General features: G+C 32.9%; 2 long non-coding RNA genes across 12 annotated transcripts in view; one reads left to right on the top strand and one right to left on the bottom strand.

Annotated features, from left to right (window-relative positions):
- The window catches only part of LOC145948968 (uncharacterized), a 124,060-nt gene that overhangs the window by 46,847 nt on the left and 62,511 nt on the right, over positions 1 to 14,702 (top strand). The gene's annotated exons all lie outside the window — the stretch shown is intronic.
- LOC145948970 (uncharacterized) overlaps positions 1 to 14,702 on the bottom strand; it is a 94,379-nt gene that overhangs the window by 18,801 nt on the left and 60,876 nt on the right. Inside the window, exons 3-4 of one of the 3 annotated variants that reach the window (XR_014427518.1) lie at positions 8,176 to 8,440; positions 4,711 to 5,914 (exon numbers count right to left, since the gene is read on the bottom strand). This is a non-coding gene — a long non-coding RNA (uncharacterized LOC145948970). Of the gene's footprint in view, positions 1 to 4,710; positions 8,441 to 14,702 lie in introns of those variants that run through there. The other 2 variants (XR_014427517.1, XR_014427516.1) reach the window with 2 other exon arrangements.

Genomic DNA, 14,702 nt, shown 5'->3' with positions numbered 1-14,702 from the left:
TTTTTTTTCTGATGTAATTTTGGCTTCGCACTGATGTCGAGTTACTGATGTCGAGTTACTGATATGTGAAATACTTTTGGAACTCTGACAATATAAAGAAACTTAAAAAAAAATAGAAAAATTAATGTTACCTTGTACAGCAGCTAATAAATATTAATTATCACTACAGATCACATCTTTAGATTCATTATTAGATCTTACAATTAGCGTATTTAATCATTCGACGAAATAATTAATATCGTGTATATATTAACTTGGAATCTAACTTTATTTTAATTTTTTCTAATTTTTGAGTAAAACTAGAGACGCTGTTAAAATTTAATGAATAAACTAATAAATCCTATTTAAAAAAATTAGAATAAAATCGAGCTTAAGCCAAAATATACATATTATAAATAGCAAACTTGATATGTAATGGATATTACGCAAAAAATAGACTGTTTTCCTTGGCTATATGCAAATATCGGAATAAATAGTTTCGCGGTCGCCCACAAGAAAGGGAATCTCCGCGACGGGATATTTTCCAAATTAATCGCATCTGCCTAATCGTCTATTTCCATCCTTCCTGGTGGCTCGTCGATGTTTTCGATGTTGTCCGTGCGGTCCAAGTGACCGAATTTTGGCGAATCTCCAAATCGCGACTCCAACGCATCAGGATCCACACCGCGATTCTATACCCGATGTCTATTTTAATGTCGGGTCGTCGATTAATCATTAGTCCGCTGCTCCATCGAGTCGACAGTGGTGTCACTCTTCTGTCTCATTTCTTCTCTTCAGGAAAGAAAAAGAAAGAGAGAAGGGGAGCAGACCTTTTCTCCGTGGCACACGTTTTCTCGTTTCACTGGCCCTTTTCATCGTGAATTATCTGATATCACTGAATTAATAGGATCCCGACTGCTGGTTTCGCGAGTACTTTAGAGTCACAAGTCTCAACTCAATCTTGAATCTTATTTTAAAGAAATTACGCTCGGATATGAAAAGGCGCGCTATTGATTAGACATTGTTTGATTCATCAATTCTAGCGATGATATTATTTGCGCGGAAATTGACGCTTGAAATTAATTACACGGGGATTACTTAGCATAAAGATATTAAGAGTTGAAGTTCAGTAAAGAGCTTGTAAAACTTGGCATGTCTTTTACAAATTAGATTTTTCTCGATATACAATTTATTTAAAATTGATTGAAATACATAGTGATTTGTTCAGTGTTACGTTTTACTTTAGTCACAAAGATTCTTTAATTTTCAATATTAAATATTTTCATAATTAGAGATATTGTTAGAATTTTCTAAGAAATGCTTTATTCCTATTCTTCGTTTATATTTATTCAGACATAATTAAAATATTATTTAATGATAATATTTAATAATAATCGCTCTATCAATTTCCTGAAATCGAAGATACACATTCTTTCGAACAATTCTAGAGAAATTATATTAATTACATTAAAACTATCCAAAGAGATATTTTTTTGAAACCATATATTTAAGCTTCTTTTTGTTAACATTATTATTTCATTCCTATAGAATTCATGGCAAAGCGAATATAGCCACGCGTTTAGGCGATTTTTAGCGAGAATTCTTGCTGCTCATAAAGTCATGATTGATTGGAGATATTGTCGGCAGTAATTGTTATGCGTTCATAGACGCTTGGAATTTACAGTTAGGATTTGTGTATACAGTTATGCGTGCTGCGCTTGACGCATTTTTCACGCGCGGTCGTGATAACCAAGAGATGATGGTTATATCGCGTCTCACTTAAAGAAAATTACATTTACAGAAAAGTTAATTTTCAAATATTATAATTAAAAGAAAAGTAAACGTAGAATAATTTGTGCAACCGACAAGAGAGAGAATTTTGCAATATTAGAGGTAATAGAATGTATAAATTGATTTATTATTAAATTTTTGACCGTTCCGTGTGATTTTGAATTTATTCTGAAAAATGGAAAACATATGGAAGGTGATAGATTGGAGCGAGTGGCACATAATCGCGCCAAATAAAAAAAAAAAACGTATTGTGAACATTCCGATGTAATAAAATCGTGCGAGGCGAGGCGCCGCCTTGCGATTTGGCGCTGAGCCAAGCTTCAAATCGGAGTTTGAAAGCTGAGATTTCAATTTTGTGCCGCCGACTTTATATATAATATGACAAGCGGACCAACGTGCGCTTTATCGATATTTCCACTTACGTTAATCACGGCTAATTCTTCGATGCAACGCGCGAAAATACGATAGTTCTCGCATTTTAAGATGAATTCTGACTTACAATCAATATATGTTTGTTAATTAACTTTTGCTTTAAATTTTGTTACTGGCACAAGTATATCAAAGTTAATTAATATACAATGTGTAAATTTTGCACTGTTTTTTATTTTTCTAGCCGCGATTAATTATATTTGACTCACTCATATATACATCAATTGTATGCAATTATTACGAGAAATGAAGCAATCGGCGTTATATACCGTTACTTTGCGTTCGCCTATGACACTTGCACTCGTGGTAACCGCAGTTAATTCCATATGCCACAACATCACTCGTAATGGCATTCATAAAATGCACTTTAGGCGTGCATTAGAATTGCGTTTGTGAAGTGCGTGTCGTAACAACGCTACCGCGCAACATTTACATTCAATAGTTTCTTCGATGATTTTATATAGATTTTTTTTCTCGTCGTCGCGACTGTCATTTTATCTTTTTTTTTTTTTATTTTTGCATATATCATCCCTACAGATCGATTATCGTCTGAGATAATCGCAGGAGATAATCTCCATTGTAGATATCGCGTAAGCGGACGTAGTTTATGAAACCTACTCGCAAATCGACTAGTGTACGATACTCGCATAAATTACTGCTTATTAGTAATCCTATCGCGGAAATGATAGACCATTTCTCGCTTTCCAATAGCTTCGCGCGAAACGTAATTATATACTGAATAATACATTTCCCTGATTATTAAAAACTAATATATAGAAAATATATAAAAAATTATAATATCAAGATTAGAAAACTAAATCAGTATTTAAATTAGTATTGGAAATTTATTTTGGGAATATATATATTCTCAAATTTTATTTTGCCAAAATTTAATAATAAATACTTATAAGAATATGAGAAAAATTCTCAAAACCGAATAAAATTTAAAACAATTATCTTTCGAGATAATTTTGATCAATTTATTTGACATTTTTAATTTTTTATATTTTTTCTCTTTTAAAAAATATTTGTATCTTCAAATATTTTGGCAAAATAATAATAATAGAAATATATTAGGATAATAAATTTTCGATGCATTTATATATTTTATTTGTTTATTTTCATTTATATATATATAATTTCTTCTTAAAAGATTTTCCACTGTGTACACATAGATTTCGAATTTAATTCTTGAACGATGAAGTCTTTCATGCAATTATTAGGCCAATGCTGCATTCTATCCGTGTATAAAAGCAATTCAAAATATGTGCATTGTGCGACTATCATCGTAATCACATAAACTCTAGGATCAATCGCGCTATTTTACTTTGTATATCGTTATCTAGGTTTCGCGACATTTACTGTCACAGGTGAATGATTTATTGTAAAATAAACATTTCAAAATTTTGCATAGCAATCTGCGATGCACGTGTAGCTACATTTTATCTTTCTTCCTCTGTATTGTAGAATCTTTTCACTACAATTACATCTTAGTTTCCCGATAAGAATTGCAAAAATTGCGAAATCTTATTTTTCTAATTTCTTTGATTTCTTTTTTTAACCCTGATAGGATCATAATTATAAATTAAAATCACGCGCGTATTTTCAAGATTAATATAATACTAAGAAAAAGTAATTTTCATATCCGACAATTAGAAGGTGCACGAAGGAACAATTGTGATTGCCTTGACTTTAACGAACGGTGGCTCTCGGTCAAGGAAGTCGGGATATATCTGCGTAGCAAAAACAACATCTTCGCTCAATTTTCATGGAAAATTGCTGCTTCCCTCATTAACGCGCGCGTATTCCGCGAAGAAAAAGAAAAAATAACTCGTACGTCGATCGCAACTCGTACGCTCACCCCAGCGTAAAATCTTTTTCTATACGCCGACATTGAAATAATATCGAGCCATTTTACTTAAAATCTGATTGCGCGCGCGTACTTGTCATATTATATGTATAATTCGCGCACATAATTCGATAAATGCTTCGATCGATACTTTAGTAATTAACATGTGAATTGGTGGATTTAAATTTTAAAAGTCTCTCTCTCGCATGTGAATATGCGCGAGGGTACACACACATTTCTACATTAATTGTAATATTATCAATTAATATTCTCGTTGGTTTGTTAATTTGATTAATTAATATCGAGCTATTTGTGCGCTAATTTGGATAATTGCGCGTTAGATTTAATAATTATCTAGCTGTAACAATATTCAGGATGTATATGTATAATAAATAGGACGTTCCCAATTTCTTTATTATTAATTAATCGAGATAACCCATTTATTCATCTATGTTTTCCTAAAACTAGGAAATCGGGTAAACCAGCGAAATTACAATTGAAAAATAAAACGGTTTAATGTGTTGCCTTTATTAATCAATAAATAAATTAATTATTCAGTGAACATAATCGTACTAAATGTACTTTATGTGTCAGATGTCGTATAATATATTTATTGTAATAATATCGTCATCCTTTTTTGTATACATAATTTTCAACCATCTGCAATATTATTTTATGTTATTGATAAAAAATCTAACGTTTCGAGTTACATTATCATAGTAAAGAAATTCCTTATGTACCGCCAAGCATTACATGACGGTTTCTAATTACACATTTCCTCATGCAGTTAACTGTACAGCGATGAACTATGTGTAAATAGTATGTTAGGTAGTTATCTTTTAATACCGCGGAAAGTATCATCTCGAGATCGCGACTTGAATCTGGATACTTATTACTTTCCAAGACCTATTAAATCGACTATTGAACAGTATTCTGAGATACAAGAACATGTGAATAGAAATATCTGCAGCATGAACGTAGACGAATAATGTGAATTATCCTGCGTAGTACTATTCTCTCTTTCTCTCTCTCTCTCTCTCTCTCTCTCTCTCTCTCGGAAAATATTTTTGGATGGATCGGACTTGTGCAATTTCTTTGTGGCCAGTTAGGTAGGGTCGAGCGGTGGATCTAAAGCTGACTAATCGCGAGTTTCTTGTGAAAGTGATGTTTTTTCCTGCGCATTATGATCGCCGCGCCAGAGCCAGTCATGATACTGCTATTTCCTCGCAAATATCGTAGTGCAGTTATATACACATCCATTGCGTACCTATATGTCTGCTATTTTGCAGCAAATAACGCCTACGTTAGTCAATTTAGAATTGGATAGGATACGAGAATAAAATATTAGAACATATCTCTCGTTAATCTGTGACGTTTAATATGTCAAGATTTGATTTATATTTATTTATCCATTAGTTAACTTAATGTATAATAATTATGAAAAGTTTGCTTTTCAAAAGATCGTGTATCTTTATTTAACATTCTGTTATATTTAACGCTCTGTTAGTCGCAAGTTTGATGAAATGAGTTTCTTAATGTTAATTTTCTTCATAAGTCTCACCATGCTTGTCATTCAAATTATGTAAATAATCGAATCACTTTATTTGTATTTTAAATAAGCGGTTTTTAATAACTGGAATAAAATTTCCATCGTTTGCATCGGAATCTCGCGGATTATTCTATGAAACGAACAAGTGAATTGAAAATTGCTAATTAATAAGACAACGTTAACAAGCGTTATGAAAATAACGTGACGTAGCACTTTTACGCGAGAAATATTCCACAAGGATCATCACACTTCACATCTCGATGAGACCAATCGCTTTTTTCTTTCATTAGATCGTTCGAGGAAGCCCTAGCTTCGCCCTGAAAGGTAGGAAAATCATTCCTAGAAGATGCACGCGTGACCTAAGTGCAATTTAATATGACTTCACAAGTCTATTAATCGAAATGACTGAGTCGTTCTTCGCGGATCGTCGATTCGCGGAAATCTCGCCTCGTCTTTTAATGAAAAAGCCACCGTTTCAAGGTCATTGCGGAAGGATTACTCGCGAAAAAAAAAAACTTATCGTTATGAAGTCGTCGTCGTCGTTATGAAGTAAGCCAAAGAAAGAAAAAGAAAAATAAAATACTCTATTTTTTACGATCGGCCGGTATAAAGCGTATCAATTATAAATTACAAAGAAGTTAATGAATATTAATGAGTAGCTGGAATAGAGGTCGATTATCAGTGAAGTTCAGTAATTTTACCATGACGTAATCCAGTTGTCGTCCTGCAATCGCGTGAATAATAATCCTGAGATGAATTTGTTAAACCAGCGAATGTAATCGTGTCATAATAATAATACAAGTGTTGTTTTAAGTCGAAATAACAAAAATAGAGAATACGATCATTAATTTCATCAATCTCTCTGATGAATTTAAAGCCGATTTTTTTTATCGCTACTATATACAAGCTGAGTCTGAATATTAAAATTTAAAATAAGGGGAATGCCGTTTGTTTCAGTGCCAAGAACTTTTTTTCTGCCGGTGTATCTTTCACTAACTGATATTTGTGATAAATATGTAAAATTTTACACGAGATGGAATCTGCGAGATTATCACTTCACGTTCCTCGCGCTCCTATCGTGATTGTCTGGCAAGTAAATTGATATAATAACCTCGTCGCTTCACCGAGACGTTACGTAGCCTTGGTACATTCTAAGCAAGGTTACGGCATACTCTGTTTTGCTGCAACGGCACCCGAGCAAATGCATATACGAACGCGTGTCGTCCGTGTCGACCATATTGCATGAATGTAGTGGATGTTGATTGTGAACATGCAGGGAGAGCACAGGCGCCGTTCGCGGAAGACCTGTTTCTCTTCGAATGTTACTGATCTGAGGCGGTCGATAACCCTCTCTTATCTAATTACAATGGAAAAGCTTCATCGTGCGTACTATCTACCTGCATCATCATCGGAAAAGAATTCCCGTGTTCGTTCCTTCTCACGTATCACGCAATCACGGATATCATCGCGATATACATAGGTGTATATACGCTATGAAAAACTCTCCGGCTATTGCGCTATACAATTACGCGGCGCGTTAATTAATCACGTTTAGCTGCGTATTTATGCGAATGAATTCGCATCGCGGTTTAATGTCAGCGCGGGATCGAATAATACGATCGAGGTAGATAACGGAAGTGACTGGAATAATAACGAACGCGCGACATTTCCTTCCACCCCTTGCATTTTTGCGACAGCGAATGGCGACGGAAATAAAAATAACATTACGCGTAATTTCGTGATTATAGGAGAGATTACGTCACACAGGGAAATTATAACTTTTCCGGTCATCGGATTCCGCGAGGCAAGGTGTAGGCCATATATGCATTCTGTTATTAATTTTTACAATTTTGTTTATAATTTTGCATGTCGCACTATTGACCAATTTTCTTAATCATTATATTAATAGTAGCTAATAATATATATAGTACAATGATTTAATTTACTAAAACATGTTATAACTTTCCTAATATATAAAAAATTTTGTTTATCTTGCTTCATATTACATAGATAGAATATTTGTCCTATACTTCAGCCACACAAATTGTGATAATTTCTATTTTGTTAAAAATTCTTGTAACGATTTGAAATGTTCCTGGTGTGTGGCCTTTTTTTAAAACCAGTTAAATTATATATCGCAATCAAAGCGCAACAATACGGTGCTCATTTCTGCCTGTGGCAGAATTTTACCGGAGGCAAGTGCGCCATATAATTTGGTCAATGGTACCGATAGCGATCGCAGTGTTACCGAAACCATTACTTTATTCACGTACACGTCAGTATCGAATTTATGCGTTGCTACACCTGTAATCGAAATTTCTTCCTGTTTCCAATTTTTCATCGAGATGATTTTGACTGCAGACAAATTTTTACAGAGAATATTCTTACGCGTCTTGGTCGCACTCGTGCATCGCATGTTGAAATTCTGATATCGATATCTTCAAAGTCCGGACAAATTCGACAGCAGAAAGTAGAGAGACGATAGGAATTTCGGGAAAGATATCGAAGAGAGTAGAGGAACAGGAAACGCGGCAAGAAGCTGTAGGAAGAGTAGAAAAAGTCCGAGTATAGTACGTACCTATATATACGTGAGTCTGATAAAGCGTCGAGCTGTTCGTAATAAGAGCCGGCAGAAAGTTAGCTGAACCGTGAAGCCGAGGCTGAAGAGGGCCACGATGGCGAGAGTTCCAGGAACATCGCGTTCCCTCCAAGAACTCCGTACTCGGAGAGAGGGTCCGCCTTGATGCTTCTTTTGCTCCTTACCTTCTATCCGCGTCTCCCGCTCCTTCTCCGTCGATCTTGCTCGCGCGTGGAACTTTGTCGGACCGTTTAATTCTTGCCAACTAGAATCGAAAAGAAAGGGCGTTGTTCCACACGTTAATCGTACGGCTTTTATCCGTCCAAAGGACGAAGGAGGGATTATTGTTGGAACTTCTTTAGCTAATCCTGCGAGAAAAATCATTTCATCTAAATTATGCTACAAATTAGAAATAGATAAAAATATTAATTAGAATGTTTATTCCTATATATTAAAAAATGATTTTAAAATTATACGTCTGAGAAAATCTAATAGCAATTGTTTCGTACTTTGTCACCTGTCATTTTGAGTATAAAAGGAATATAAAAGGAACGAAGAAAAAAGTAAGAGAGAAAAGAGAAAGAATGAGCTGGCGAAAGAGTAAGGAAAAATAAAACAGAAAGGCAAGATTCTCTCGGAGAAGAGAGGAAGAACGAGGAGCGTGATCATGGGGGATCAGGAAGATGACCGCTTGCTGGTTTTGCCAGTTCCGAGAATAACCATACATCGATCTTTAATAAATTGTCCGACAATAAATAAATAGCAAAAAAATGTCGTTAATCGGATAAAAAAGTCGTAATCGTATATAAAGAGTAAAATATAAACACACTTTGTCATCTATACCTGAATGAATTTCGCGCAATTATCGCCGAGAGATCATTGCCCCCTTTTCGTAGCATCAAACTATCAACGAAGGCGTTCTTTTGCCGAAATCATCTTTGATTCATTCTTAGAATCGAAAGAGCCAACAAACAGGCTCTTCTCTCTGGCGAATCTTCACCGGTCCTCTTCCACAAGGTAACGCTTTATCGTTCTTCTTTCTCATGTTGCTTCTTTACTCTTCATTATTCAGGATGAGCCTCGCTTCTTTCTCTTCTCGCCTTTCTCTCTTTCTCCATTTTCATTTGCATTCGATTCATACGTATCGTTTCGTTATAGCTGTTCGCATCTAGCTGTTCTTTTTTTCATCATAGTTTGCTCCGAAAAAAAATTGATTTTTCATATGTTTTATAATATTAGAAACACGAAGGACTTTTTAGCATGCGGCTTAAGATTTAATTTTTGGTTTAAAAATTATAATACGTTGAAAATATCTTTATAATTTGCTCTTATCCTTATATACGATTAATATGACTTGTTCATCTGATTAACGATATTTTTACAATTTGCTTATCGTCTATAATTTATTAAATATCGATGTATAGTCATTGTTGGAACTAATAGAATCAGCAAGTGGTCATCTTCCGCTGATTCTCCTTGACGATGCACGTTCTTCGTTCTTTCTCTCTTCTTCGAGAGAGTCCTTTCCTTATATTTTATTTTTCCATACTCTTTTACCAGCTCATTCTTTCTCCTTCCTTTATTCTCTCTTCGATTTCTTTTATAATCGAAGTGCGCATTCATAGTTCTACGAAATCGTTGAACCGTCTTTTTTGTCTGTCGTTTGCCTTTAATTTACATCGTTGTAAGTTTATGGGAACGCTTTTGATAACAATGAAATATATCGATGGCATTTTACATAATTAATTCCCTACTTACTTATACTTATACTTTATAATTTACTTATACTTATTTACTTATACTTGGTTGTAATTTTATTGATATGTGTGTGTGTGTGAATTAATATGAATGAATAGTATTATTTAACTAATTGTTTATTTATCATACAAACGACAGAATGCAAATGATCGCATAGATAATCATAATCACTCGTCTGTCATGATATTAGAAATTTTACTTTTTATTAGAAAATTTTAAATACATTTGATACATACAGATACAATAATATGCATATAAATACGCATGAAACAATAGTAACTTTTCACAAAATGATAAGCAATTTTCAATATTAATAATTTTTTGACGATTTTTTCGATACTTCGATTATTAACATAATCAAAGTCGTTGAAGTAGTCGATTTACTTCTTGCCTTGCCATATTTTATCGGGTCTTTGACTTGTAACCTTTCATAGTATTGCTTTTGTACTTTCTCATACGGTCAAGTACAGTATTATGCCATTCACTTGCAAAAATTTGAATTGAATTGAATTCGAAGTTCGAGGACCTCCCCCGAAACATCCGGTCATTGTTTGAATTGTACGATAAATCGATTAAGTTGACAACTGTATTAAAAATTTAAAGCCTTATATATATATATATATATATATATATATATATAAAAGTCTTTTTAGTTATATAGTTCAATTGCGTTAAAAGGACCAAATACATGCAAATCACTAACTGCTCTTTTACTAGATCGCATATCGACGATTTAAGTACAGCAAAGTGCGCACATATGCGCGTGTATATACACATCACTGTTGAGTGTGATCTCATTGTCAGCATTGGTCGCGACAAGGGCTATTTATAACATTCCCGATGACACGGGATGTTACATAAGTTTACATTATTCATATCGTGCCTCCTTCGTTACATGCGCACGTACGACGATAGCGTAAACCAAACTGCGTGCATTTATGCACATACGTATGAAGAATTTCATATTTTTTTTTCCTTTTTTTGGACAACTACACGAGAGGTTTTAAATTCGATTTGTCAGTCTTGTTTCACTATGCGCGTATTACCTCATTTATTCTTATGCTAAATAAAACACAAAGTTGATCAACGAACACACATTAGTTTCAGAGAATCATTTATATAATGATAATATTATATATGTATATACATTACTTAAAAAGTTTCTGTCTAGTTTAACTAAATAATTTGTGTAATTTATCTAAAAAAAAAATAGTATACTTATATGTTTAAACTTGTTCAAATAAAATTTATTCTTGGGATAGTATCCGTTGACTTTTACGTAATTGCATTATTGAGAGATTATTATAAGAAACAAAAAAGATTTGTGAAAAATTACTTAATGTTAGATTCAATTAATTTATCATGATATTTTTTCTTGATTTGATAAGGTAAAAAATTAAAATATAAGCAAAATAATTATATTTAGAAATCGGCATATGCTTATTTTTTATTAACTTATTACTTATTATATTCACAATGATATTATTATTATATTTAATGATATCATTAACAAGATTAATGTAAATTGCGTATCAATCCGAGCAATCTCGCGCATAAAATGACCCAATGAAAACACACGGTTTATCAGAGCAAAGAATAGCAGAGATATTTTGTAGAAGTCAGAATTCATTTGATTACGACGTGTAACACGAATGCCGCGGGAGATTCGTTTAAATTGATGACAGAAAGGAAATGAAGTTGCACAAACTAATCGCGGGAGTTCTTTGGACTTTAACCTGAATTATACCACGTAAAAAATTTATATAAAACCGCGCGCTGCGGGGGAGGGAAGATAAAATCGGTCCCCGATACTTTGCGGAAAGTTTTAATACGTCGAAGAAATAAGGGAGGCGTTTTAATTGACAGTAAGAGGGAAATGAAATTATGCAGAATAATTCGCAGCTATATTAGTTCGATGTTATCCGTTTTATTTTTCGCCGTCTTATCCGATACGAATTGTAAAAGATGTTCTATTACATCAATTGACATTTAATGCCAAATAGAAAATACTCGATAGTTGTCTATTAAAAAATAATAAAAAGAAGTCCAGAATAAACTGAAATGTTTACACTGACCAGTAATGATTAATATTGCTTTATGAGTGAATCATCGTAAGATGATACAGAAATTTAGTGATTTTAACATCCATTAATTTCCATTAATTTATGACGCAAATACATATTATAATACTATCAGAATATGGTTATATTATCGTATGCGCTACACAGTTGAAAAATTTGTGTTAAATTTAACAAATATCACCTGTCCCAAACGGTCCACAGAAATTTTTGTGTTAATTTAAGATAATACGGATATGTTAAATGGTGACACGAATATTATGTTAATATTTTAACATAAAATAAATGCAAACTTCAAATAAACTTAAAATAAATTTTGTGTAAAATTAACATAGTTTTAATGTAAAAATTAACTAAAAAAATTGTTAATTTTACATTTTATCACCCCCACTTATATTATAAAGTAAAATTAACATTTTTTTTCTGTAAATTTTAACAGATAAATCTTGTCACTAATAATACGGAACATATTTATTGTGTAAAATTAAAAATAGATATACATTGTGTTATTTTTACACTTTTTTTTAGTTGTTTTAATAATTTAACATTTGAGTCCAATTAACATAACAGCAATATGTTAAATTAACACATGAATGTGTTAAATATTTAACACAAAAATTTTAACGGGGACCGTTTTTAACAAGAAAACACAAATTTTCCAACTGTGTATAACAAAAGAAATTTACACATTTTGATTTTGTTACAAATAAAACAGTAGATAAATTTTTTCTTTTAAATACATTTTCTTATTTTTAATAATGATCGCGTAAAAAAATATACATAAAGCTTTATTTAGGCTTTTGATAAAATTTTTAAAAAATATAAAAACATCTTGTAAAGACGTACAATACAATTTCGACTCTTTGAAAACATTTACTTTTGTAGTCAATAATTTATACTGATAACGCACGCTACATATTGAAAAATGCGGTATATGGTAATGTAACTTCTTGAAATGCACGTGATAGACATCAGCTGTTTGATTTTTCATATTCATCGTCGATAGTGCAAAGGTGGACTTTGATCTGAGTATAGTTAATTAAGTCCGAGCGTTTCGAATTTAAAATGGTGTAAATTGACTTTTAAATGATAGGAATCTCTAATATACCTAATACTCTCTTTCTATTTAAAAAAATCAAACAAGACTCGCATTTATATGAATATATAATGTAATTCTGTATAGCAGAATATGTGCACCATACGATGCAGTTCAGGATTAATATTTCGCAATTTGCCTAATTAGTCGACTAGACTAGTTATTAAATTTTTAAAACTAATCGCGAGAAGAACAAAATTGTCGATTAATTGGAACATTTCGATTGTAAATAGTTGAATGAGGCTGAAAAGGGGGCGTGATGGGATATTTGTAGGAAACGGAGTAAATAAGACATGTGAGTTTTCGCGTCCTAACCGATTCCAGGTACAATTAGAGAAGGGTCTGGCTACTGTTACGTCTGTGTTCCATGAAATTGTGGAAAGATAGACACGCACGAGAGAAGAGACACGAGAGAAGTGCACACATTGCCGAGAGAGAAAAAATTAATTCATAATACATCATAATGTATTTGTGTTAAATAGATTTGTTGCACTTTGTGTGCGTCAATATTTTCTTATGAGATAAAGATATGTGTACATATATCGTTTGCTACGTTTTTGAATATTGAATTTAATATTTTATACATTATTTTATTTTAATTATTAAATTTTTATTCTATATAATTGAGAGTTTCTACAAACCTTTGCCTATAAAAAGTATGAAATATTTTATATTTTATTTATTTATTACAATGGAATAAGATTTAATGATATCTGATCATGGAAAAATAACGCAGTTATAATATTAGTTACATTTTATATTTTATATCATTAGTTGAATTTTTTAATGTTGATCAAATGAAAAAGAAGAAGTTTTAAAGTATTATAAAACACAGGCGTGTACTTATATATCTTTATTATTTATATTATCCTTTTTATAGGAGAAAAAACTTGTATTTTATTTCAAAAATATATAAATAAATTAAATAAAAATATAAATTACAATTACGAGTCATATACATTTTTGCGACGGAGATATTACAATCTCGAAGTAAACACCAGAAAGCTCAATGACAATCGCGAACTTGTGTGATCTTTTTTTCCCGGAGTGTCACTTGCATCGCACGTGTGTGTATGCACCACACGCGGCTTCCTGTGACGCCTACTCTGGCGGTCACTTACAATTAACGTTCGAGTCAAGTATATGACTCGTCACCGGCGCAAATTGCGTACTATACCAGCCATAACTGCCGCAGCTGAATGGGGCTTAATGGTGGTGGCGTAATTCGTCAAAATTTATCCGGATATATGTACATACATACATATATGTATCTCTTTTTCTTCTCTTCTCGGTGATACGTTTCGTCAGACAGGCGACAACGTCACATCGCGAATTTAATGAGTGTTGTGTCTCTTCGCGCGCGCGAAAGCGCTATGTTTCACAACTCGGCTCGTGTTCCGCTTTTCTCTGCTCGCATGAATGGGTCGCCTAGGTGATCAAATGACACGTTGCACGGCTCGTTAAGCGTGCGACTCGTCATAAAAGAAGAAAAGGATATCGCGGGGTGTAGAGCGTGTCCCCCCGACGAAACTTCCCCTATCGATAAGATATACTATGAATTATTGTGTGGAATTAAGTAACCGTATCATTAATTC

The sequence above is a fragment of the Prenolepis imparis genome, unplaced genomic scaffold (genome assembly GCF_030444845.1).
Source record: "Prenolepis imparis isolate NDT839.2.m4 unplaced genomic scaffold, iyPreImpa1.0 SCAF_2, whole genome shotgun sequence".
In the NCBI taxonomy this organism is placed as follows: domain Eukaryota; kingdom Metazoa; phylum Arthropoda; class Insecta; order Hymenoptera; family Formicidae; genus Prenolepis; species Prenolepis imparis.
The sequence above is the reverse complement of the archived record's forward strand: the minus strand, read 5'-3'. Positions and strand labels throughout refer to the sequence as shown.